A 25,783-nucleotide genomic window follows, 5' to 3' on the forward strand; every position below is an offset into this window, starting at 1 on the left:
GTGCACTGTGGCAGACAAACCATTCTTGCATTTTTTTTTCTATGTATGAATGTATTACAGGTGAAATGACAGTCCTGGAGCTCTGCCTGCTTTTTGTATTTTACAGCAATGTTTAAATAGTGAAAAGAATGTAAATAGTCTGATGTCAATGTAAAAGTTATTTGCATAAATAATAAACTATGTTGGAGAGTTTACTGAAGAGGTAAGCTCAGCTAGCCTGTGCATTGAAGAGGATCTTCATTTTCCTCTCAAATGATCCAACTAAAAAAATCAGGCTGTAATGTAAAGGATGAATAGTTTAACATGCATCTATGAATAAATGTAATGGATCTGGGAGCGATTATCTTCACAAAAGTGACAAACATTTCATCTTTACGGTAGTTACTGTGTTTGAATTTGAAAAATCATCTATGTGCATGAGGCACTGGTGAGTGGACCCATAAATATGGCAAGGGGAAGAGGTACCACCAAGCGTACTTTTACTGTTCTTTGAAAAAGAAGCGTTGTGCAGATCATTCTAAAGGCATGCTGCAGATCACAGTTTAGACAAGCCAGCTGTGGACCTGGCCACAACCCTAGCCCTCAGATTGTGGCTATGTCAGTGACTGAGACACAAAGAGGAAGGGGAGCTCTCACCATACTAGCCAAGGAGAGATATGGGGGGAGGGCTGCTTATCAGAGTTGCTAAGAGTATGCTTATACTACAGTTAAATACCCATGAGTAGTCTATGTAAGCTGACTTGGGCTGGGGGGCTATAAAATTGTAGTGGAGATGTTTGGGCTCAGGCTGGAGCCCAGGCTCTGGGATCTCATGACGTGGTAGGGTGAAGCCTGAGCCCAAATGTCTACACCACAATTGTGTAGCCCTGCAGCCAGAGCCCAAGACAACTGACATAGGTGAGCTGTGGTGTTTAATTGCAGGGTAGATATAACCTAAGAAGAGGGGAGATATCCCTTTGCTTTTATTAGTGGAGAAGGAGCTGCTCTCTGGCTGGTGACCAATATGGGATCTAAGCAGACCATTCTCCTGAAGGCAGGAAAGAGATCCTGCTCTGCTTCCTTCATGGGATTGGGAGTTGGACAATCCACCACCCCAGCGTACACGCTCAGCACATTGTTAAATGAGAGCCACATCACAAAACCATAGAAGATTAGGGTTGGAAGAGACCTCAGGAGATCATCTAGTCCCACCCCCTGCTCAGAGCAGAACCAACCCCAACTAAATCATCCCAGCCAGGGTTTTGTCAAGCTGCACCTTAAAAGCTTCTAAGAATGGAGGTTCCACACCTCCCTAGGTAACCTATTCCAGTGCTTCACCACCCTCCTAGTGAAAAAAGTTTTTCCTAACATCCACCCTAGACCTTCCCCACTGCAGCTTGAGACCATTGCGCCTACTTCTGTCATCTACTACCACTGAGAACAGCCTAGCTCCATCCTCCCTGAACCCCCTTTCAGGTAGTTAAAGGCTGCTATCAAATCCCCCCCTCATTCTTCTCTTGTGCAGACTAAACAGTTCCCTCAGTCTCTCTTCATAAGTCATGTGCTCCAGTCCCCCAATCATTTTCATTGCCCTCTGCTGGACTCTATCCAATTTGGACCTCTCATCCTGAGAAGTAAGAAACTGAACTTGCCTATATTTAAGTAATCTTGGTGCAGGGACCGTCCTTTTGTCCTATTTGTACAGCGCCTTTCTCAGAGGGCCCAGGTCCTTGACTAGAATTCATAGGTGCTATGTGAATATAAATAAATAATCAAATAAGGCAACTGTTCTATTTATCTGTCTTAGGGTTTTTAATTGCCATTGCGCCCGAACACGTTCCATGTAAAACAAACTGGTAATAGCAAAGTCGCTTGTGGATTTTGTGGCATCTCTGGCTCATCTCTCCCTTATCAGTTATAGAAAGCTTGCTTGGGGTTGCGGTTTTGGTCATTTTACACTGGCAGACATCCCTCTACACAAACATAAAAACACTTTGAAATGAAATATTTAGATCCAATATTTGGATCCCATTTATCTAAAGCACTAGCAAAGCGTCCATCACGAATGTCTAGAAGTCTGATCCAAAGCCCACTGAAGTCAACATAAAGAGTCCCATGACTTCACTGGCTTTGGACCAGGTCCTAAGCAAGTCAGTACACGTTTAGCTTTCTGTATGCAACCCACAGCCTGTTGAAGTGTTCTTTCTGCTTGGGGAAGGGTCATAAAGGGAATTGGTTAAAAAAATCTTTTATTTTTATATAAGTTTCCATGGATGTTGAGAAAAGAAGGGCATTGGCAAGCACTGAAAATTAAGGCAATATATTCACCTTCAATTTCCAAGCATCATGGATGAGCACTTCCATAACCCACTACACTTGAACCTTTACCAGGGCAATAGCTTTCCTTTAAGTTAAGAATCACACACTACTGTCCTTAGTCTCATTACATTACAATTTCTGATTAAGAGTGGCTATCAGCACTGAGTTATGTGTAAATCTAATGGCATACTGTACTCACTTTTAGATTGACCTGAGATAACTAATCATCTGTGTTTTACACTAGATTAAATTCCAAGTGTCTGAAGATGAAAGGGCAGTGATACATACATGCTTTTATGTTGTCACATTCTTGGACAGTTCAGTAAGAACAACACATCATTCAAAAAGGAAGGGCTAATATTTAAAAGCTGAACTTTGTTTCACATTTATTTCTTTTCTTTTAAAAAAAAACACTTGTTCTGCCTAATTGACAGAGTGACTTGCAATACTGCCACTCATCTAATGGTAGATAACTTTTAAAAGGCTTTTAAAAGAGATTTGTTAGAGCATATTTTAAAACCAATCATTAACTCATGACCTTTCATGACAATAGATGTAGGAACCACAAGAAATAAACACTAATTAGAAATGGAGTGTTCACGAACATATTCTAAATCCCAGTTACAGCAATAACTCACTCATTTTTATTTTTTAAAGCCATTAAAACATCCTTTTAGGAGAGTTTTCTTATTTGCAAAAAGATGATATTTTAATGGAAATTCTAGCTTTTTATAGTCATATACATTAGCAGCAGTTGCTTCCAGGTTTGCAAAAATTGTGCCAATGATTTCCATTCTACATGCTTCTAACCAAAGAATAGGACTCAAAACGTGGAAGGCAGTGTTTTGTATGAGATTGAGCACAGACTGGGAGCCAAGAATTCCCAAATTCTAATCCTGGTTAATGTTTTTTTAAGACCAGAAGAAACCATTGCAATCACCCAGCCTGACCTCCTCCATAACACAGGCCATAGACTTTCATACAGCAATTCCCTGCATTAATCCCAGTATTAACCTGTGTTGCTTAATGAAAGTCGTTAAAAACAGTATTTATCCATCTGTAAAATGCAGATAACAGGTATGTCTTAAGGATTGATGTTGTACAATGTTTTGTAAAGGCTCTTATTAAATGGTCTAATAAAAATCTATCTACTGTAATAGAACTTTCTACCCAACCCTAAGTAAATTAAAAGTTATATACACAGTTTATTGTAAGTTTTTTATATGTAGCCCAAAGTCCAGTGTGCTTCAACAGCAGCTGTGGGAAGTACAAGTTGTGGACTACAAACTGCGGCATGTTGGGAGAACTTCCTGACTCTTGCCAAGAGGTACCCTATGCCCTCCAGCAGGAAGTTTCAGCACTGACTGAAGCTGGGAGCAAGAGGCAGGCAAGCAGACAGGAGGCAGCTGGGCTGTCATTCTGTTCTAGGTTTCTTTACAAAATAAAACCTTATTCCTGGTGGTTGTTTGAGCCGATCTGGTCTGAGGTGAGTACACCCTGACCCACAACACGGAGCACATACAAAAGCCTCTGGCCCAGTTTCCCTAAGTTGTGTAAAAAGTCACAAGGCAGACTTCCCTTGTCTGGAACAGACTCATACTGGGCCAGTGATCAGGAGAGGGGCTGATACAGCTGACACCTTTTAATTGGAATAAGATAAGAAAGTGGCCAGTTTGACAAGCCTATCTGCTTAAGAAGTTTAAATTCCTGGAAGTTATTAGCAGTACTTTGGTTGGTTGTTTGGTGGTGGGGGGTTGTTTTTGGTGTATAGGTATATCTACAAGTCCTTGTGCTGGATAAGTGGGACAACTTGTGTAGCTCTTTTACATTAATTCGGATTATGAAGTGTATCCAGATACAATGCAGATGCTCATTTCCAAGCACTTATAAAGAGCACTGCACAAGGATAAGTGGAATAGCACTCACAATGCATTTCTGACCATACTCATGTGTAACAGTCTCATTAGCTGATAAAGCACAGTTGCTAGAGACACATGCAGCACCTTTACTTTCTTTGTCTTCAATCACTAAGATGTGTGGCATTTCAAAAAGTCAAGTGGGGAGGATTAGACTCAGCTGGAAAAAAAAATCTTTGCAGAGCAGATAACACCCACCAATTTGAATGGAAAGCACATTTACAAAGAAAGGCAAGGTAGAAACCCCTCTCCTTTACTGGTTTCAGTAAGCAAGAGCACAGGCATGGGTTATCTACACCCTAAACCAAAATACAAAAATCTATCACAACTGGAACTTAAGCAGTCACAGTCTACAAGTGGCCTGTTTGAGTGAAAGTCACATCACATATTTTTAAGTGATAACACAGCCCTAAACCGTATGCAGATTTTAATGTTATGCATGCTGTAGCTGTAGAAGACCCACTTGATAGCAAATTATAATCTGAACAGATAGAAAAGGGCACTGCATTCCCCAGTGAAATTGGAGGAGGTGGGAAGCCACAGGTTTCTAACTTGCACAGCCCAGAAATGCAGAAAAACAAACAGACCAGCTACATTTATCGTAGGTAAAGTATGTACATAGAAATCCTCCTAGAATACATTCTACAATTCATCCTGGGTCACGTCTAGACCTCATCCTTGGTCATGCTGAACTCTGCCCATCCAGTCTACACAAGCAGTCTACTTATAGACTTGTCTACTTGTAGGAAGTCTACAACACCCTGGTGTTGGACAGTCCATGTGCACAAAGTTACGTCAGTGAAAGAAACTTGCAAGACTCAGTTCACAGGAGATCCTCAGAAGAGCAGGGCAGACCGTAAGTGGCCAGGAGTAGGACATAGCCTAGCTGGTAAGGAACACCTTCACTTCAGCACTTAGCCTAGGCAGTCTCCCTTGGTGAGGCCGAATAGCTATCCTCCCATGGTAGAGCTTGCAAGAAAGAATAGCAGTGAATTCATGCATGAATGCCCCCTGGTGTTCAGGGTTGTTTTAACAAGGTGAAAAGTGTACCTCTATCTTTGTGGGGAGAGGTGTAAACTGAGTCCAGCTAGGATAATTTAGCCAGTGGACAAGGGTGAGAGCTGCAGTTGGGCTACTTGCAGCTACGGTAAAATCAAAGCACTCCTTCAACCAGTTTCTTCTCTTGTCATATAGACACCAACAAAGGGATAAAGTATCAATTCCTTATTTATTAGCAGAGAGATTACTCAAGCCATAATTGGTTCCCAGCAGGGACATTTCACCCAAAGGCCTTTCTTGCACAACTAAAGGGAAAAAGAATGAAAATATTCTACCATTTAAATAGTGTCCTGCCTGTTCAAAAGCTCATCTGCTTCAGCTGTAGCTGTGGGGAATCCACTATGGCCAGTCTCTTAGCAACGGACCAGACACTCCTGTGTCTCTGCTGACTTGTTGCTTAAACTGTATTTCAAGAAACAGTCATAGAATCATAGAATTGTAGGAATGGAAGGGACCTTGAGAGGTCATCTAGGCCAGACCCATGCACTTATGGTAGGACCAACCATTATCTAGAGCATCCCTGAGAGATGTTTGTCTAACCTGCTCTTTAAAATCTCCAATGATAGAGAGATTCCACAGCCACCCTAGGCAATTTATTCCAGTGCTTAACTACCCTGACAGGAAGCTTTTCCTAATGTCCAACCTAAACTGCCCTTGCTGCAATTTAAGCTCATTGTTTCTTGTCCTATCTTCAGAGGTTAAGGAGAACAATTTTTCTCCCTCTTCTTTTAACAACCTTTTATGTACTTGAAAACTGTATAGCAAAAGCACATAGCATGTTTCCTACAGATTACGGGGTATCTATGTGCCAGATTCAAATCATCGCAGCACCATGACTTCCATGGAGTTATACTGATTTACACCAGTTGAAAATCTGGCTCTTTCCTAGTTTTAAAAATGAAATAAAAAAAGAGAAAGAATAAATAATTTTCAACTAGCATGTATGTCATCTTACATTATCTATATATCACAAAGTTCTCTGTGTTCTAAAAACACACCGGAGATTCTATATCCTATCACTATGGGAGGAACTAAGGTTTAGATCCAGAAAGGGACTTGAGTGTGGCAAATTGAGCATCATAGTGCATAACCTAAGTGCCTTGAAAAAAATCAACAGAATCCGGAAAGCTTGGGTTAGGCTCTGAGACTTCCTATACAATGCAGGGGAGAGATAGGTGCTTAAGAGCAGGATCCATAAGTACCAGCATGCTAGTTGGCTCCTCTCTTAAGATACCAAATAGCAGATGCCAATAAGGAGGGTTTTTCTTAAGCTCCCATGGGAGATCCAGGTATAATCCCCCCTTCTGCCTGATGGGAAGAAAGGGCAGTCTCCTAAGTGGTCGGAGACCCATGTTTAAATCCTAACCACTGAGTTATGGGGGCTCTCTCAAGTGCTCCTCTTAAAGCTGTTCCACTTTGTGTAAACATGTAAGTAGTTTTTGGGCTAGAGAGAATGAATGATGCTTTAGCCTAACAGTTAGTGAACTCACATGGGAGACTCAGCATCCAGTGCCCCTGCTCCAGTGACTGACTATTTATCTGTAAATGAAACAGAGAGATTCTGGGATCCCAGCTCAGAATATTTGATACACCTGTGGTTTGAGCACACTGAAAGGTAGCCAATCCCTGTTCAAATCTTTTCTCCCCATCAAGCAGAGTAAGTAATTAAACTCAAGTCTCCTACCACCCGGGTGAATGCTCTAAGCACTGGGCTAAGGTGAAGCCACTCCTTTCGTTGGCTGTTGTATGGGGCCTGATCCAGTAGACTTGCTCTGAGCATACTTACAGGACAGGGCGCCACATCACCTGGTTTGATGATCCCATTGGGATTTGGTGTCTAGAGCAAGGCTTTGTGCACATTCTCCTAAATCTCCACTGCTGGGTTTTATGGCAAAAATTTAGACATCAAAAGATTGTAGCTACCTAATAGGGTTACGCTGCAGCCTATTAGGACTTCTTAGGATCTCCAAGGTGCCTAAGTTTGGGGTATGGGTGTCTGAAGCAGGAAGTTAGGAACCTAAGTCCTTTTAGGGATCTGGGTCTGAGATCATATAGTTTATTCAGCTCATATGTTTAATTCAGATACATTGAGGCACGTTTCCTTTGTGTGAATTTCCAATGAAGATTTGTTGTAAAATTACTATTTAGAACTAGATTGAGCCCTTAACCCCACCCCATGCATAGGACTGGTGTGCAGATCTACTGACTGAGGAGAAACCCTGTTAAGGTTTCCTTTCTCCGCCCCACTGGCTCCACTTGGGAAAACAAACAGTTTACTATAGCCCATTACCAGTACTGTATACTTATCCTTGTGCCTACTCAGCATTGCTGGCTAGTGTATTGGGATGCTGGAGCCAAGGATCCACCCATCTGCTTACAAGGGTAATTCTAGGCACACAGCCCTGGTCTCTGCCCTAAATGAAGAACTGCAGAGCACTTGGCACAGATTAAAGCAACTTCCAGGGTAACCCTAACTTGCATCTGGCTCCCTACAGCTTCATGAGCTGCTGCAGCAGCCAGGAAGAGTCACAGCATAGGAATTTACCCCAGCATAAGGTAGCCTTATGGCACCAGTGAATCATGCCCAAGGGGAGAGGGATAAATGAATAGCAAAGTCTGGGAAAAGGCAGCATGGATTGCCAATCAGTTGCTCCAAGACTAAAAGCTTAGCTCAATTAGCTAGTGTTATTCCCTTGGCTCTGGAAAACATTTGGTTAGGTCACTCTGATTTTCCTCTAGCAAGTAGGTGGGAGGTACAGTTCACATACTTTGATATTCTGTATCAACTTCCAACAATAAAATTTTCATTTCACATTGTTGAAAGTTGTGTTAAGCAACTTGCTCAGAAAAGCTTTCTTTGCATCTCAGAAATAGTTGTGTTTTAACATAAACCTCTCTTTTATTAGGAATGACTTCATCTCCCATGAAACCAAGCACTGAAGATGGGTGTTTAATATTCTGCAAAATGATGCATCCCCGGTGAAGTCTTGTCAGTTCAATTTGCAGCAATATGTACTCTGTAAGCCTCACTTTAGAGGGTTTAGTTCTTTGTGTACAAAACAAAGTCTTAAATAAACACATTTAGAGGTATTGTATTGTGAATTAACCAGTGCATCATCAAGTGGTGTTTACTTGTGAGTGGGTGAGAAAAAGTGCTTAATTTTACTTTAGAAAGGCAATGAGAGCAGGGCTCATAAGGAAATGGATTGACAAGAGATTGCTGGGAATATACCATTCGTACAGGTATATGTTCAACTGGAAGTAGGATGATGATTAGTTTAGAGACAGAACCTGGGGCCTGCATTTCCAGTTCATATAGGACACAAAAAGTGGGTTCCATAAATGGACAAATGGCAGGGGTTGAAGAAAGAGAAACAGGAAGGACAAGAATAATAATAAAAAGATCAAGCAGTTACTTAGTGATGCATGTACACATCTTGATAGTGCCACTGAATTATGTTTTTAAACTCCCTTGTGACATGCCAGAAGCATCATTTTTTGGGGGTTGGAGGGGTTTGAATAAGAGGGAGGTGGCCTGGTAAATAGGTTTAGGGAGGGGAAGCACGGATATAGGAACAGAAAGAAAATGAGTATGTGAGACCACAAAAGGGTTAACCAGTAGTTCTTGTTTGGCTCTTGCCTGCACTAGCACCTTTTTCTCAGAATACATAGCAGCAATGAGGGTATATTCATATGGTGTAACGCTGGTATCTTGTCTCTCATTAGTTGGTGGGAAGTTACATGGATGCCTTTCTGGAATTGATCAGAATGATACTTTTCTCTCAGTTTGCTAGTGTAGATGAATTAAGCACGCCTAGTAATTCCATTGTTGTTTAAATCCATCTCCAGATTTTAAAATGCTGTTGCTCCTAAACACAGCTCTGAATAGCTCTACTCCTTAGGCACATTACTACACCATTGATGTAATTTACATCCTAATGTGCAGTGCATCCACATCCACTATCTTATTTTGCTAGCGTTTTGCAATTTGAAGGCTGTTAAAGGGCTCATGTTGCTAAAAATCAAGACTGTGTTGCTGCATGTGTGATCTTGGAATGAAATCCTTCAGATGAAATACAAATTGAAGTCTTAGCCACTTGTGGTCAACACCCTTTTACACAATATTAGTGATATTAACTTGTACCTTGGCCAAATAAAGAACTAAGGGGTCACCCAATGAAATGTATAGGCAGCCGGTTTAAAAGAAACAAAAGGAAGTATTTCTTCACACAGTGCACAGTCAACTGGTGGAACTCCTTGCCAGAGGATGTTGTGAAGGACAAGACTAGAATAGGGTTCAAAAAAAGAACTAGATAAGTCCATGGAGGATAGGTCCAACATGGTTATTAGCCAGGATGGGCAGGGCTGAAAACCATGCTCTGAAGAGTCCCTAACCTCTGTTGGCAAAAGCTGGAAATCGGCAACTGGATATGAATTACTTGATGATTACCTGTTCAGTTCATTCCTCGTGAAGCACATAGCATTGGTCACTGTCAGAAGACAGGATACTCTGCTAGATGGACCAATGGTCTGACCCCATGCGGCCATTCTTATGTCTCGCTACGAACTGGACTGATGCCACCAACTCACTTAAAAAGCAGTAATAACTTTTGTTCACTAACTCCCAAGGCTGGATATGAAGAGGTAGCATGTATGTGAAAGGTTCTGTATCACATTTCCAGTCCACAGGGCATTACCTCAGAGTACAGTAAATTTTTCTCCATCCTCTGTCTGGGATATGAACCTGTGTTCTATATTCGGTTAATTGCAACTGATTTAGCAAAATTTCCTCATGTAATTTCATTTGGCTAATGAGCCAATGATAGTCTTCACTCCCTATCCCAGTCAGCTGCATAGATTGCAGTGAACACTTAACAAGCTGTCATATTGCACACTATCAATTATTTTCATGTAATTGGGACAGTTTGTTTTCAAGAGGCATTCCCTGTTTATCAAGTTGACTGTATTTTTAAAAAAAGTTTCAGATTTGGTCACCCTAAGAGACAAATATGCTTTACAATCTCGCCCTCTAAGTTGCAGAACTCATGCACTTTGCAATGCATCATACTGTAATTTGTAATTGACAGTTTTCTTACCTATAGAGCTTCCCAGCCAAATCAAGTGATTGTTCTCCAAAGACAGTCAGCTGGGTAAATGTCAGGAGCTCAAAAAGTAAATTATAGTGCAAATAGCTTTGATATTTCTATGAAATGAAAGTAAAGCATATTTATTTTTAAAATACAGAATTTTATTTAAAACAAGTGAAAACCTTCTACTGTGACCTTTATGAGATTCCAAACAGTGACGAATTTGGTCATTACAAATAACCTTTTCCTAGCAAGAGCTTTACCAACTGGGACTTCCTTGCAGTAATATATGTGAATTAATTTTCTTCCTACAAAAGTGTGCAATATAAAATGCTGTATACAATATAAAATCCTTTAAGATATTTAATCAGCAATGATACATTTTTTAAACATGAAAACAAAAAGGGAGGAAATTAAAAACAAAAAATTTAAATGGATGAGATAGTGGTAATGTAGTTTGTATTGAAGTCATGTCCACAGCTCTTATACAACTAACTAAAAATACTTATTTCCAAAATTAGATCTTGATTCAGCATAGTGTTTAAAGATGCAAAAACTCCCAATGACCTGGAATTACTCTTATGCCTAAAGTTAGGCATATCCTTAAGTACCTTACAGTATTAGGGTCTAAATGCAAAATCTGAATGTATCTCAGTCTTTAATTTTTCTTGTGATGTTGCATCCCTGTTTTCTATTTGTTAAACAGGGCTAAAGTTAAAAATCAAAATACTAAATGAAGCACAGATACTAAGGAATTAATAATAAAATACCAATTCAGTTTCCTTATTCCATTAAGAATGTTGAACAGTGAACACAGGATTAGCACTCAATAAATAGCATTAAAAAGCAATTTAGCTGGAAAACAGCAATGGCAAAACTCCGAAATCTTGAGCAAGAGGTTGAAGTGGCATCAAGTAGGACTGGATCTCTCTCTGTAAAAGCAAATGTTGGTTATTTCTATTGTAAAAGGTCTAAGCCAATGAAAAGCTTGGAACTATTAACATGAACTTAGTTTATCACTATGGTACCTGAGTCTAACTGCATGAGAAAGTGCAATGTGGGGGCTTTAAGCTATGTTGTTCACATGATTAGTGATCATGTGATGTGTGAACAGGCAGGAAGAAAAGATGCTGCTGCTTTAGTCATTTTTACTTAAATCCCTGCGTTTTTAAAATATATGTCATGGGCTCCCAGGACTTCGCATGAGTGCCCTTTGTGATGGAGTTTGTGTAAGACTATATACTAAATAAATAAATAAATGATCAAATAAAGTTGAGATTTACTAACATGCTTTAAGGGATTTAGCCACACAAGCTGCATTGCTTTCAGTGGAGTTGTGTGTCTCAGCCCCTAGTTTACATAGAAATATCTCATCCTCACTACCTAGAGAGACTGAGTTAGTTTGAGTGAGATGACAAAACTGTCATTGGCAAACCCCATATTTTTCACCTATAGTGAATCTGACCTGAAAAAACAAACCCTTGCAAGCCCTTTGCAGACCTTTGATGGGAGAGTCAGTTTATTGTCAATTTATTTTCATATTACAAAGCTAGGCTTGATATAAATTAAAAAGGGGCCTGAGCTTAATAGATCTGTCTTTTTCTGTGTTGAAATGTCACCTTTTCATGCTACAGTAATCAAAAAATCTTTTTTGTCAAATTCCAGCAAACTAAAATCCATCACTTTTACCCATTGTTAGTTGTCAAGTACAATTTCAGTATTAATCGTTACATTCAAAATGACTTAGAACTTCACACTGTCATTAATTTAAATGTCATTTCTGCACTGAAAATTGAAGATAATAAATAGGAAATTAGAGAACAGATTTGGGGGTGTAAACTTTGTCCTTCTGTACCACCTTAAAAGCCTTAAAACAATCACAACTACATAAAATTTTTATGTTGCATTTACTTGCACTCATTCATTAAAAAAAAAACCCAAAAAAAAAAAAAAAAAAAAAACTACAGGTAGTTCAGGAAAGCACTGATCTGTCTGAAGAAACCCATTGTGGTTCCTCAGCATTTCTCCCTTCCAACCCGAGTTATGCTTTTTCACCTAGCTCCATCTGCACACCTGTATTTCCTTCCGTCCTCCCACAGTCTTGATCACTTAGACATCCTTATGGATAGATGAATAAAGCTCTATTCCTTCCTCAAATCTCCATCATGCTGCCCCACAACACTGCTCCTTCCACTCCCTATTCCTCTCAATATCCTTCATCACCCTCAAACTCCCTTTCTACACAGCCAAACTGCTTCTTTGCTCTGCAGGAAGTTCCTAAATGGCACACAGAGGGATATTGGAGGAGCCGGGGGTAAGAACGTGGAGAAAGAGTTGAGGGAACAGGCTTTTGGTTAGGGGGCCTGGGTGAAGGGGCTAGGCCTGTGTGGACAACATGGGATGGCGGAGGGAAGATACCTACTGCCTCTGCTCTGAGGCATCAGTGTTTGAAGAGCTCTCATGGTGCTGTTAGTTACCACACTTAAGTTATTCTATTGTTCACTCAGTTATCTCAATGTACCAGGCCCACAAGACCTTTAAGTCTATTAGCTGTTGACTTAATCACTTCCCACAGAATCAGGCATATGAAAGGGTTCACTAACCACTGGAGCACCTCCTTGTAGCCAGGTGTCTCCCTGTATGGCACTCCCTTCCAGCAGTCACTCCACTGCTAGGGTGGTCTCTTTTCTGGTAATTTGACCTTATAGGTGGACACAGACACCAACCCAGATATAGTCCAATGACCTTACAACAGATCTTCCATGTATCTCTGAGCTCTGTGACATCCCTTACCTCAGGGGGTTTTCACCCCACCTTCCTTGGTAACTGATAGGGGAACCCAGACCCTCCTTTGACTGTGGGTTTCACTCCAAGGACTCTGTAGCTAGCAGACAAGGTCTATACCCTGTTACCTCCCTGAACTGCTTCTACCCCCAGAGACCACATACAAACTCTGACTCCCTCCCTGCAGCCCCTTTCTATTCCATACTTCCATAAATTACCACCCGGCCACCTCCCCAGCTGGGCTTCATCATTAATTAAGCCAGGATTTCTCTCTCTCTCTTCTAAGTGCTGCCAAGTATGTTAATTGGCCTCTCAGGCCCACATTAACAACTTCAAGGCTTATTTGGGGTATGCACCCTGTCACAAGACATTTTTACAGAACACTATATGAAAATCTTGAAATGTACATTAGACATCCAAAATGGCTTGCCATTTCTCTTCCCTGTTGCACAGTAACTATCACAAAGTCAGTCCAAGCTTTCTCCCTTTTGTTGGAATTTTCCAATGGCTTCAATAGCAGCAGGCTTTATGTCCTCAATAAAGAGGTCCTGCTATTGAAGTTAATGGGAATAGGATCAAACCCAAAGAGAAGAAATGGGCAAAATTAAAGCAGCATTCATAACAAGCCCCAACAAGATGGATACACCAGTCATGTGAAAGGGTAGAGAGGGAGAGAGATAGAGAGAAAAGAGAACGAAGGATGTAAGATCTGAGGAAGACAGTAGTTTAATCCCAGATTTATGACCTTCTGCTTAAACATAATCTGTAACACAAAAGAGTTTTTCTGCCTTCCTGGAAAGGCTCGTGTCACCCTTAGCAGCAGTATGATGCTGTGCAATGTATTTCATTGATTCTTTTTTTCTTCTGTATTGAATAAATTTTGTTTCATTTAACTCAAATAGGAGTAATTGGCTAGTCTGGAGGTAATTATTGCAAACCATAATGAAGAGAGGCAACTGATCCTTCTATCACCAAGATGAGGGATCTGAGGCTAAGCCTATCTTGGGTTCTCATTCAAAAGGCACAAACCATGAGACTCATCTTGTAATAGCTTTCTGACAACAGCATAAAGAAACCCAAAATACCAAGGGAAAGAGCTATGTTTAAAGGTGACAGTATATTTGATTTTTTTGTCTGTGTACTTTCTAACTTTTACCTCTTAAACACATTTCTTATTGTCTTATAGTATTTTTCTCAGTATTTCCTAAGCCTGTTAGAAATTTAGTAAGTTTTAAAAAAATATAACTATTAGTCTGGCTCTAAATTAACATCTAATTTATTTTAATTATCCACTTTTACTAGAAACACTAGAAATATAAACACAATAAAGCTTTACATATTGATAGGATTCTCAGTGGGCTTGCTTTCTTACAAAGTTTCCAAGCACTGGTAACTTTGCTTTTACAAATAAATTCTTCATACAATACAGGTGTATAGAAGTTATTTTGCAAAGGAAGCCAAAGAAATATTATGAAATTAATTGTAAGTGTATTAATGATTACTATTGATTATTAATAAAGATAATTAGCATTTGTACAGTACCTTACATCTTCAAAATGCTTTATGGTGCTTTCTAAGATGGTGGTAACTTTGCTCTGTCTCTGTTAGCTCTGCTTCTTCTGCCAGTAGCAAAGATAGAACCAATGGATCAAACCACCAACTCTACATTGAGCCATTGTCTGCTGATTACCTATTCCTGGAATCTCAAAATGAAAGACTACAGCTGCATAAAGGACATGCTAACTTATCCATGTATGTTCTTGTTCTGAACAAAAGCTGTTAAGCTGTTCTGAACTTGTAACCACAGGAAAACCCCTGTATAGGATTTGCATGACTGATCACCTACTGCCCTTGTTGGAGTTGGAGGTGATCTCTGGTAAGCTTAATAGCATGTGTGTAAGTTCATTTATTGTTCTTAATATTTTCTCTGTAATGCTTTCACCTTAAGAATAAATATGCTTGCTTAGAAAGGGCTGTGTGGTGACATAACTGTGGGCAATCAACCTGTCATATCCTCTGAAGGGAATGCAAAGTGCAGATGCTGACTGTTTAGGCAGTCTGGCTTGTTGGGGAATAACACACTATAGGCAGGGAAGTGTGCAGCCTGGAAATACCATGATCAGGTGGAAAGAAATTTGTCTGTCTCTGCTCAAGAGAGGTGACAGCTGGGGAGCCGGAAGCCTGAGAATGGGTGTTGTTGGTGGACCACAGAGGGAGAATACAGCTGCATTGCCCTGAACTGCACAAGGAATGTATGCCTGTTTTTGGAAGGAGCACTTCAGGCAGAATTCGTGAGCAAGGCAGGAGAATGCAGAAGAGGAAATGCAACTTGGGCCTCAGAGAAAACAACAAACTTGCATAAACCATACTAGGCTTGAGGAAGAATAACAACAAAAGGCATAGTGAGAATTTACTTTACTAAATGTGCCTCTGTTTAACTTCTTTCAGCTAGTTTTTGTTTATGCAAAATCTGCCTAGCAGTTTGCTTTTAAACTTGCCAGCTACCCACTCAATACATTTAAAGGTGCTACACAATAAGAGAAATAGGTTGAATGCCTCCAGAGAGCCACTGAGTGGCCTTCACTTTCACTAAAATCCATGGGAATTAGCACCTCACCAGGAGTCACTCAGTGCTTTTCAGGATTGGGCCCCAAGAAGCTGCTTTGACCAAATGGCACTTTAGTCAGAGAAATCCTGGCCTCCAAATGAGTAAGTTGAACAAACTGACTCTTTCTGGTTCCAGCTGAGGTGGATCATAAACAGTGTACTAGAGGACGAAGAAACAAAAAGGGTTCTGACGGGAAAACTAATCAGAAGCTAGGTTGCTTCTGCCCACAGATCATTTATAAGTTGAGCTGGTGTCATTCCCAGATAATTCCTGAGGCTAATGAAATTGGGTGGTATTGCTTGGGAAGATGGATAGACTTGATTTACTGTACTTCATCCAGCACGGAAATGCAGTAATCCTCAGGAGGTATAACAGTGCTAAGCAGTACTCCCACGGGCAGGAAGTGAAGAAAGATACCATATCCTATTAAAGCTAGTTCAGAAGCAAAAATGGTATATGTAGAATTAATAACACTACTTACTGTAGCATACTGTATTTTTCTTAAAGGTCTCCCATCCAAGAACAGACTAGGCACAATCCTGATTAACCAGTGAGATATACTCAGAGATCAGCTCAGGATAGTACCAAATCAGTCTGCTATTTTATCTTGGTAACCTCCTGTCCACCCCCTCACCCTTGTTGAACTGGCTTACTAAGCATACCAGACTAGTAAGATCCCCATCCTGCAAACAGATCCACAAGTGGAAACTATCACATGCATACAGAGTCCTAACAGATTCTAGTATAATATGTTGTTGCAAAAGCCCTGATTAAATTCTCACCAAAATAATTTTGTATGTGAACTCAGGAACACTCATATTGGGTCAGACCAACAGTCCATTTATCTAGTATCCTGTCTTCCAACAATTACTGGTGCCAGATGCTTCAGAGGGAATGAATCGAACAGGGCAACTTATTGAATGATTTCCATCCCCTATTATCCAATTCCAGCTTCTGGCAGTCAGGGATACCCAGAGCATGGGGGCTGAATCCCAGACCATTTTCTTGCCCAATCACTCAGTTTTGTGAAGTTCCTTTGTAACTCTTTGCTATCAGCTTTGGACTTAACTATCTTGAACAATTAGCCTTTTTCCATATCAATAGCTGATGGTAAAAACTTCCATACTGTTACATAACAACAAGCTCTTGTTTATCTTCCTGTATAAGAAAAGTTGGTAGCTGTCACTTAATTATTACTAAAACACAAAATATCATACGTCCTCAATTATTGTCAACAATTATTACATAATGATGGCTAATATAGTATAAAGTTATTGTAATAATTAAATACTGCATATTGATAATGTAATCAATTTATACACTATCTTTCAAGGCATGAATCACATGAACTTTACCAAACTGACAGCTCAGATATCCCAGAATAAACTAGGTCAAATAAGTGAGATTTAAGGCTAGGTTTTCAGTCTGAAGTCTAACTGGCAAATTCTGCAGTCCTTATTTAGGTAAAATTCCCTTGTGGAGTCTGCAGAGTTTAGTTCTTTAAAAAATAAACAGTTTGTGAATCAACAATACAGTGTAATGCCAAATATGGGGAACAACATAGCTAAAGTCCTGAACTGAATCACCTAAAGTTTTTATGCCAATAGCTTGAAATCACCCAGTGGACAGGATCTTGGGGCAGGTAGGCATTTGTCAGAATCAAATGACTATTAAGAAGTCAACATTTACCCACAGATGCAACATTGTGATATTATTCCTGTACTTAGGCTAACTGCAATATTTCAGATACAGGTGTGTTTGCTGTGGTTAATACTGCCTTTTATTGGTGATCTCTATATAGACATAAAAACTAGGGCTGTCGAACGATTAAAAAATTATCACAATTAATCATGAGATAAAAAATAGGTATGATTCATAGCAGTTTTATCATAGTAAAAAAGAGGAAGCAAATAATGCATAAATCTCCTAGCACCAAGACATATGATGCCAAATATTTATTAAATGTTATACAACTTTCTAACTACAAATGATGCATTTGTACAAAAGACATAACTAAGATAAACACTACAGCCACAGCTGTAAAAGCTATGTGATCGCCATCAATCTGTATTTCAGAAGAATGAGCAATGCCTCTGTAACCAGATGCTCCAGTTCATAAAAATTCCTCCTATGAAGTATTAAACTTAAAAATAAATTTTGGAACATTTATGTCTGAGCTTCTGTCAGGCAGGATAAGCAGAATCAGAAAATAAAGCCAGGTAGAGTTGAGTATTATCAGCAAAGCAGTGAAAATTGAGTCCATACTGTTGAAAAACCGAAGCCATTGGGGTCATATGAATACTAAAAAAGCATTGAGCAAAGAACAAAGATTTGGGGAACTACATTAACTTGGATTGAATACTTCAATGCATAAGATACAAATTGCAACCATTTAAGTAAATAAGAAGAAAACCAGGTAAACACTGAAGTAGGCACTCCTACAAGATGTTTCAATTGATCTGAAAGGACCTCTTGCTCTATACTCAGTGGTGTTTAATACAAGTCTAGGAGCTTGATTTTGATCACAAAAATGCAGGCACGCATCACTGCACATGCACTGAAATGGATTTTGCAAGATTTGATCTGTAAATGTATATAAATATCGAGAAATTCCTAGAATCAGCCTATTACAAAAGAATACTCCACAGACTTTAACAATGACCATCTTGGTTCAGTCACCCTAACTAAAATCCAGCTGAAACTTGCTGTAGTGTATAAAGTATACTGGTGAAGAGGAGACTGCAGCTGTGAGCAGCCCCCTTCCCAAAACTTCTCTCTGCCCTGTATTGAATGCTCAGTGTGAACTGCGTGCTTATGAAAGGTGTTAGATTGACAGAAGACCCATTTATCTGCAAAACTGCTATAGAATGAGTAGTATGTCTTTAAATATAATATAAAACACATACCAGGCCTGGGGTCATTACTATTATTATTTTTTAGTACCATGAATTTGCATGACACAGAAAAAGAAAGAAAGAAAGAAATTCTGCCTTGAAGGGTTTATAATTTTAGGGTTCTACACTGCTGTCAGAGGTGTGATTGTGGTGCAGGGAGATATACCCATGGTAGCATGGCTAAAATAGCAATGAAGCCATAGCAGCACAGGCTTTAGTGCGGACTGTACAAGCTGACTCAGTCCCCCTGGGTATGTACACATGTTGCTAGCCTCTACTGAAGCCTGTGTTATTGTTTCTTCACTGCTACTTTTGGCCTTCTAGCTAGATTAAAGTTAGTGCAGGATGCCTACATGGGCTACAGTCATCCCTCCGACTGCATCCCTATGTTATACAAATATAGAACCTGAAGAGATGCAGGTAGAGAATGGGGAGGCTTAAAACAAATACAAATCACCTGTCCATATAAAGCAAATGAATCTTATGAGTTCTGATGCTCATCAGAAGAGACGGAAGTAGGGACTGCAGGAAGGTGTAAACTAAATGATTGTTGGAGAATAAAAGAGACTCAGAACATTATCTTTCTATGAAATTTAAAACCGCCTTTCCCCTTTTACTGTAAAATTTCAGGGACTGCCAGCTTCTCCAGCCAAACCGGCTTATCCTCCGTTTAAGCAATAATTATTTGATACAGTGGCATTTTCAGGAGATAATGGAAGCTCTGCCATTGGGGCACCTTGCACCCAGGACAAGGGCCAACTTAGAAAAATGAGAATATAAAATCATAGTAAAGTAAATTGCCCTTCATCCCAGTTCAATGCACCATTCACAGCTGTTAACTTACTGGAATAGTTCTTCCAAATGAAGGATCTAACTGGGATTCCACAGACTTTATGGTGCTCACTCATGCTAGAATGGGCAGTTAAAGGTACCTGATCTCACTAAATGCCTGGCAGCCACAATAGAGCTCTGAGGAGAACCTTGAGGAGTGTTCTTCAGTCATGAGTTCATGGAGAGCTAAAAGATTGAGCATTGGAGCTAAAGCCACTACACCAGATGCCTGTGACACTCCAAGCTGGGCAGGAGGACCAGGACCTAGGCTGCAGAAAAATGAAAACTCACCCAGAACTCATCCACCTTGTCTCACTATAGATAGTCAAAGATGAGACACAGAAACATACTGGGAGACCCAAAGAATTAAACCATTGGTTTAGTTTCTTTGATTCATGAATGTATTCATTTTTATTTTAATTATTTTAGTTTTGGCAAAGGTGAGGGGAGAGCAGATTTTGCTAAACAAGCCATATGGAACAAGAGATCTGAACGAAGAGAGAATAATTCCCAGAATGTCAGGCTCAGTCATTATAGCTCATTCAGGATTACTTTCACCCCAGTAGTCAGTTGTTTTCACTTTGCCCTAGCCATTTTACTACACCCTTCAGAAATACGGGAGATGATTTTCCCTCAGAATCCATTCCCTTTCCTCTTTCTCATTTCTTCCTCCCTCAGCCTCATCTTCCTCTTGCCTTAGTTCTTATCATAATGCATATGCATGAGGGGGGCCGAATTAAGGTTGCACTAGTCACTTTAATTCTGGCATTTTCTAACCTTCGAGTGCTTGACTTTGCAATGTGAACTGTCTTTTATTATAGCTTTTTATGTGTAACATGAACAGAAAACAAAGTTAGCCTTTCAAACTCAGCGTACGTCAATGTTCTTCACAAAGTAGTTCGTTAAATATTACTGATACTGTGCCTGTGTAGGCAAACAAAGCAGCCATTATGGACTTAGCAGCAGCCTTGGATGTCAGAATGTAGTTTATTAAGAGAGGGAATAGTGACCAAGATGCTTTTTTCAAGAACTGCTCGGAGATTCATGTATATGATACACCCATAAATTCAAGGGAAGAGAAAAAGACTTAAATGTGCACATATATATTTATTATAGATAAATAACAAACACTGAAAATATGTTCTCTCTGGGCTTTTCATCCTGTCACCTTCTCCACAGCTGAGGACAGCCCTGAGCCAATGGAACTGAGGTGATTCCACTGAGAAAGTTGGGAGTAAGTTTGGATACCACCACAGAGCTCTACTCCACAGGAGATTCCAAGGGGCAAAAGGCTTTGTGAAACAGAGGCAATGGATGCGTTGAATTGAGGATCCATCAGTTATTTCCTCCCACAGATGTAAAGCACATGGGTCATGGAGGCTACTGCCTCTGCTGTGGGGACTATTCCTTCAGGCTGAAATCTCCAAAGGCACCAAAAAGAGTTATATGCTTGACTTGATTGAATTTCAATTCCTTAGGCACCTTTGAAAATCCCAGCCTTCCTTCGTGTCTCTCCAGGAATCCCCAGAGCATAGTCTGGCTAGTGGGGCTGTGTGTGGAGTTGAGGATTTGGCCTTATATATTGAATATTCTCTCTGAGTACACAGATTACATCACTGCATCGGTACATCATAAAGCAAATATAAATCTAGCTTTACACATGTAACAAAGCCTTTTACAGAAACTATTGTTGTTCATACATCTTTATTGCTCATAAAGATTGATAGCTATGCCTCAAAGTGATGGAAGATAAAATAGTATCACTGTCCTTGTTATAAATGCTTTAACGTAATATACCAGGAAAGCAGGTGTTTATAGAGAGGGGATATTGTCATTAAAGCTGTAGCATTCTTCCATTGTTTGACCAAATAGGTTCCTGAGGGCTTATGTGTCAGAAACAAAATCATGTTCTGTATATAGAGTTAGGTAAGGTATAGAAAAGTAGTGAAAAATAAACAATTCAGTAAAAAAAATATAATGGTGGAAAATGAATTAAAATTACACCCAGCAGTTTTCTGGAAATGAAGTAGAATATTATATACAATATATCTCTGTTCTTGAAAGTAGAAGTGCATTTGCTATCATTATCCTAGTATGCTGTGTAGCATAAAACAAGATACACTAATGGTAAAGCTTTTGACAGTAGCTAAAATAGCCTACAGCAGCTATCAATACCCTACCTGTTAATGTTATGTAAAATTAAAAGACCAGCTTGAGGAAATCAACTGCAACATCTCTTGGAAATTGTTACTATCAAATAGGAGAGAGACAGAAGAATTTCTCTCTCCATTTTAATGTGTTCCCTCTCCCCCCAAAAATCAGCATAATGTCATATGTAAAGTAAAGGATGTTAATATGCCATCACTGAGATATGTATTATCTTGGTTATCTGAAAAAAATTGCCAGATTCATATAAAATATTTATGATCCATATATTTGAACACAGTAATTTACTTTTTTTTTTTTTTTTTGGATTTCAGTATTTCTTGCACTGTCATGTAGGCCTAGAAGACAGCATTAGTAGCAAAAATGTAATGGATTTTAATAATCAGATTTAGGTCAATAGAATAGTATCTCTCAGCTAAGAAAAGGAACATCGTGTAAAGAATGCCAGGGCCAAAGTTCTGTGATATTCTAAGATGGGTAAGTCTTAAGCACAACAAACTATGTACTTCTAACTCTAGCAATGTTTTCAAGTGCCAAAATCCTTCTTTCCCCATGGTATGAGTGTGTGCATGGTGAGGTGAACACAGCTACGCTTATTTCAGTGATAACATATTTACTTGTAGTAAACTATGGTGAAATTCATTTGTAGTTCCACCATTGGCCTTAATTGATGTGTACTCTGCAACACACGGGGATTATGTATGTTCACATCTCCTGAGTGTCACAGAGGGAGTCTTCTGACCGGTCCTGCATACAACAACACAGGCTCTGTGGTCTAACACCTCTCTGAGTGGAACAGAGATGCTGTAGTAGCAATGCCAGGCCACAGGCTGGAGTAGTAGCTGTGGGCAGGTCTACACTATCAGTGCTAGCACATCTGGTGAAGATGCTGTATGCCGATGGGAGAGCGCTTTCCCATCGGCATAATTACTCCACCTCTGCGCTGTCCTGCCAACACAGCACTGATGTGGACGGTGCTTAGGTCACTGTAATTTGCATTGCTCAAGGAGTGTCTTTTTCACACCCCTGAGTGACGTAATTTAGATCAACGTAAGGGGTAGTGTAGACCTGCCCTGTGTGGAAGCTGAATAGATGAGGGCTGCCCTCAGCCTTCCATATTCTTCCTCCTTCATATGGTATGACTCGGACACATTATCCTACAGAGAAACACAGTATATCCAGTATTAACCCGATCCACTCTATAATTTTAGATTACAGACCCCAAAGTAGCCCATTCATTGAAGAAGGCAAGCACATTACTTTTTTACCAGGTAGGAGAGAGAGGAATCAGCCTATGTGTACAGTATGTTACCCTTGCCTACACATGAAAATGTAAGTGGCTAGGGGCCTGGTTTTGCAGCTCTTACTCATTGCTGAAGCATTCACATATTCAAAGGATGCATGACTGGGCCCTAAAATTGTCATTGTTATGATAGAAACATATTCCTGTTAGGTCAAATGTGGGTAAGAGTTATGGTTGTTTTTAAAAGTATAGACGTTAACAATGTGTACAGTTAAATAAAATACTGCACAGAGTATGCACAAAGAGACCAAGTTACTGCCGGTGTGGGAACTATAACTTTGCATTTCCTGACATATTTAAAACTGCAACATAACACTGCAAAGCTTGTTTATTTGCAATAAATCATACATTAACATATGAGTACATAAACATTGTCTTAACAACTGCGTATTTGAATATAAACTGGACAATATTAAGGTACCAAGTTATGAATGTTGAAGTTAATGCCCAAGCTTTGATCCTACTGGATACTGGGGAGAGACTGTCTATATTGCAAAAGGTAAAAACTTAAAGGAGCCAACTGACCAAACTTATAGCACCAATTTTATTCATTCCTTCAGTACAGAAGGCCAAAAAGTAAGAGGCCATGAGAGAAATTGTGAAATGTATTTAAAGATAAAATGGCCAAAATCTGTCCCAATGTAACTCCGATTGAATGAAGTGAATGTGGCAATCCTGTCTTTGAGACCAAAGGACCTGATTTTGCAAATTTATCCATGTAATCATATGAGTAGCTCCACTGTTATCAAAAGAATGCCCCATTGAATAATATAGGGATGCTAATGTGCATAATAACATATAAGGCTATGCTCGGAATCTAGCACTGGTATTTCTGAGCCTTCTGTTGGTGGACATTATCTTGTTAAGATTATACATGGCAGTGTTTAAAACCAGAAACTCTCACGATAACTGCTCTAAAATTGACTTAGAAAATAGAAATGACCTTACTAGTCAAAAAGTAAAATTTTATTTAGATATTAGGGCCAGATCCTCTTGAACAAATTCTTTTGACATGTGTGAGTAACATGTACAGATCAACCACAGTATATGACACTAATTTGCATCTGACCACAGTATAATTTATTTTGATCTGGATTTAATATTTTAATATAATGGAATTTATACAATGAAAGAACAAAATTTCTATTCTATTTATCTTATATTATGCTGGAGGGCAGACCGTAACTATCCGTCCTAGCCTTAAAAATCTATGAATTTATGAAAACCAACAAGAGTTCTGTGGCACCTTAAAGACTAACACATTTATTTGGGCATAAGCTTTCATGGGCTGAAACCCACTTTGTCAGTGGAAACTTCAGTTAGGTTGGTGTATATATATACATGCAAGGATGGGTGAGTTACATCACAGTGAGGAGGGCAAGTGTTAACGAGGAAAGTAAATCAGGGTGGATGAGTCCCAGCCACAGCAGTTGATGAGAAGGCGTGAATGCCAAAAGAGGGAACATTATTTTTTGAAGTGGGCTAGCCACTCCCAGTCTCTATTCAGATCTAGTCTGATAGTGTCAAGTTTGCATATGAGTTCCAGTTCTTCAGTTTCATGTTGAAGTTTGTTTTTGAAGTTTTTTGTTGAAGTATGGCAACTTTCAAGTCTGTTATATGCATTTGTTTGTCTTTAAGGTGCCACAGAACTCTCATTGTTTTGCTGAAAACAGACTTACACAGCTTCCTCTCTGGAACTCGTCAACATTCAAGGCTATGAATTTATGGGAAGTCAGCAGGCCATATCCTTAGCTGGTGTAAATCAGTGCAGTTCTATTGGCTTCATCATGGAGCTATCCTAATTTATACCACCTGGGATCTGTCCCAGCACTAGGGTGGCCAGATGTACTGATTTTATAGGGACAGTCCTGATATTTGGGGCTTTTTCTTATATAGGCACCTATTACCTCCCACCCCTTGTCCCAATTTTTCACATGTGCTATCTGGCCACCCTACCCAGCACAGGGAGCTAAAATGCAGAGACAGGCAAAAACTGTACTTCTGTATTTATCCCAGTCCTTCAAATGCTGGTGTCTGGCTGAAGCGGGACATGAATGTGAACTGTCCCTGCTTTTGGGGAACCCAAAGCTGATTGGCATGGTTTTGAAAACTAAATCAGTCCTGTTTTTGCCCTTCAGTGCTAAAAAGCCAACGGTGATCAGATCTGCCAGAGATCTTGTTTTCTATGTGAGATTCTTTTATACTAGACAGCAAGTATAAAAGAATCACAGTGATTACATAAAGTAGAAAGGACTGACTAAAACATAAGGATCAAGCCTGATTCTCATTTACACTATTTCTCTGACAATGCAATGAGGTTTCAAGTGACTATAATTTACATTTATACTCCCTTTAAGGCTCCTTTTACACCACTGGAGCTGTGTAAAGAAGCTGTGGTGTATGAGAATCAGGCCCATCAATCCTGCCCCCAATAATTCAGTATTGTTCTCTGTGGTATAGTTTCCAGTGCCTTGTATAAAATAAACTTACTGGAGGCTCATCAAGCTGCACAGTCTGACCTGTTTTGAGTCAATTACAGTATAATCTTTGTCAACTGCTGCAAAGATCATACCTTCAGGTTTTACCAACATCTGCTGAATAAGCAACCCTAGTGGTAGGATTGTGACACACCAGGGAATCCTGTTTATTGCAAGCATTGTGAGGCCCTAGCACTTCCTCTGACATTTTGACCATTGCTACAAATATATTCTCTCTCTTCCACTGACCTGTGTTGTAACTGTTTTGTGTTGCCTTTTCTTTTTCTTCAGTACAGGAGCAATAATCAAACCACTGGAGCCATTTCAATCTCTCCCCAGAACTCCTTTAAGTTCATTTTT

The sequence above is a fragment of the Emydura macquarii genome, unplaced genomic scaffold (assembly GCF_026122565.2).
Source record: "Emydura macquarii macquarii isolate MOO-44397 ecotype Brisbane River unplaced genomic scaffold, CSIRO-AGI_Emac_v2 contig_2481, whole genome shotgun sequence".
Taxonomy (NCBI): Eukaryota; Metazoa; Chordata; order Testudines; family Chelidae; genus Emydura; species Emydura macquarii.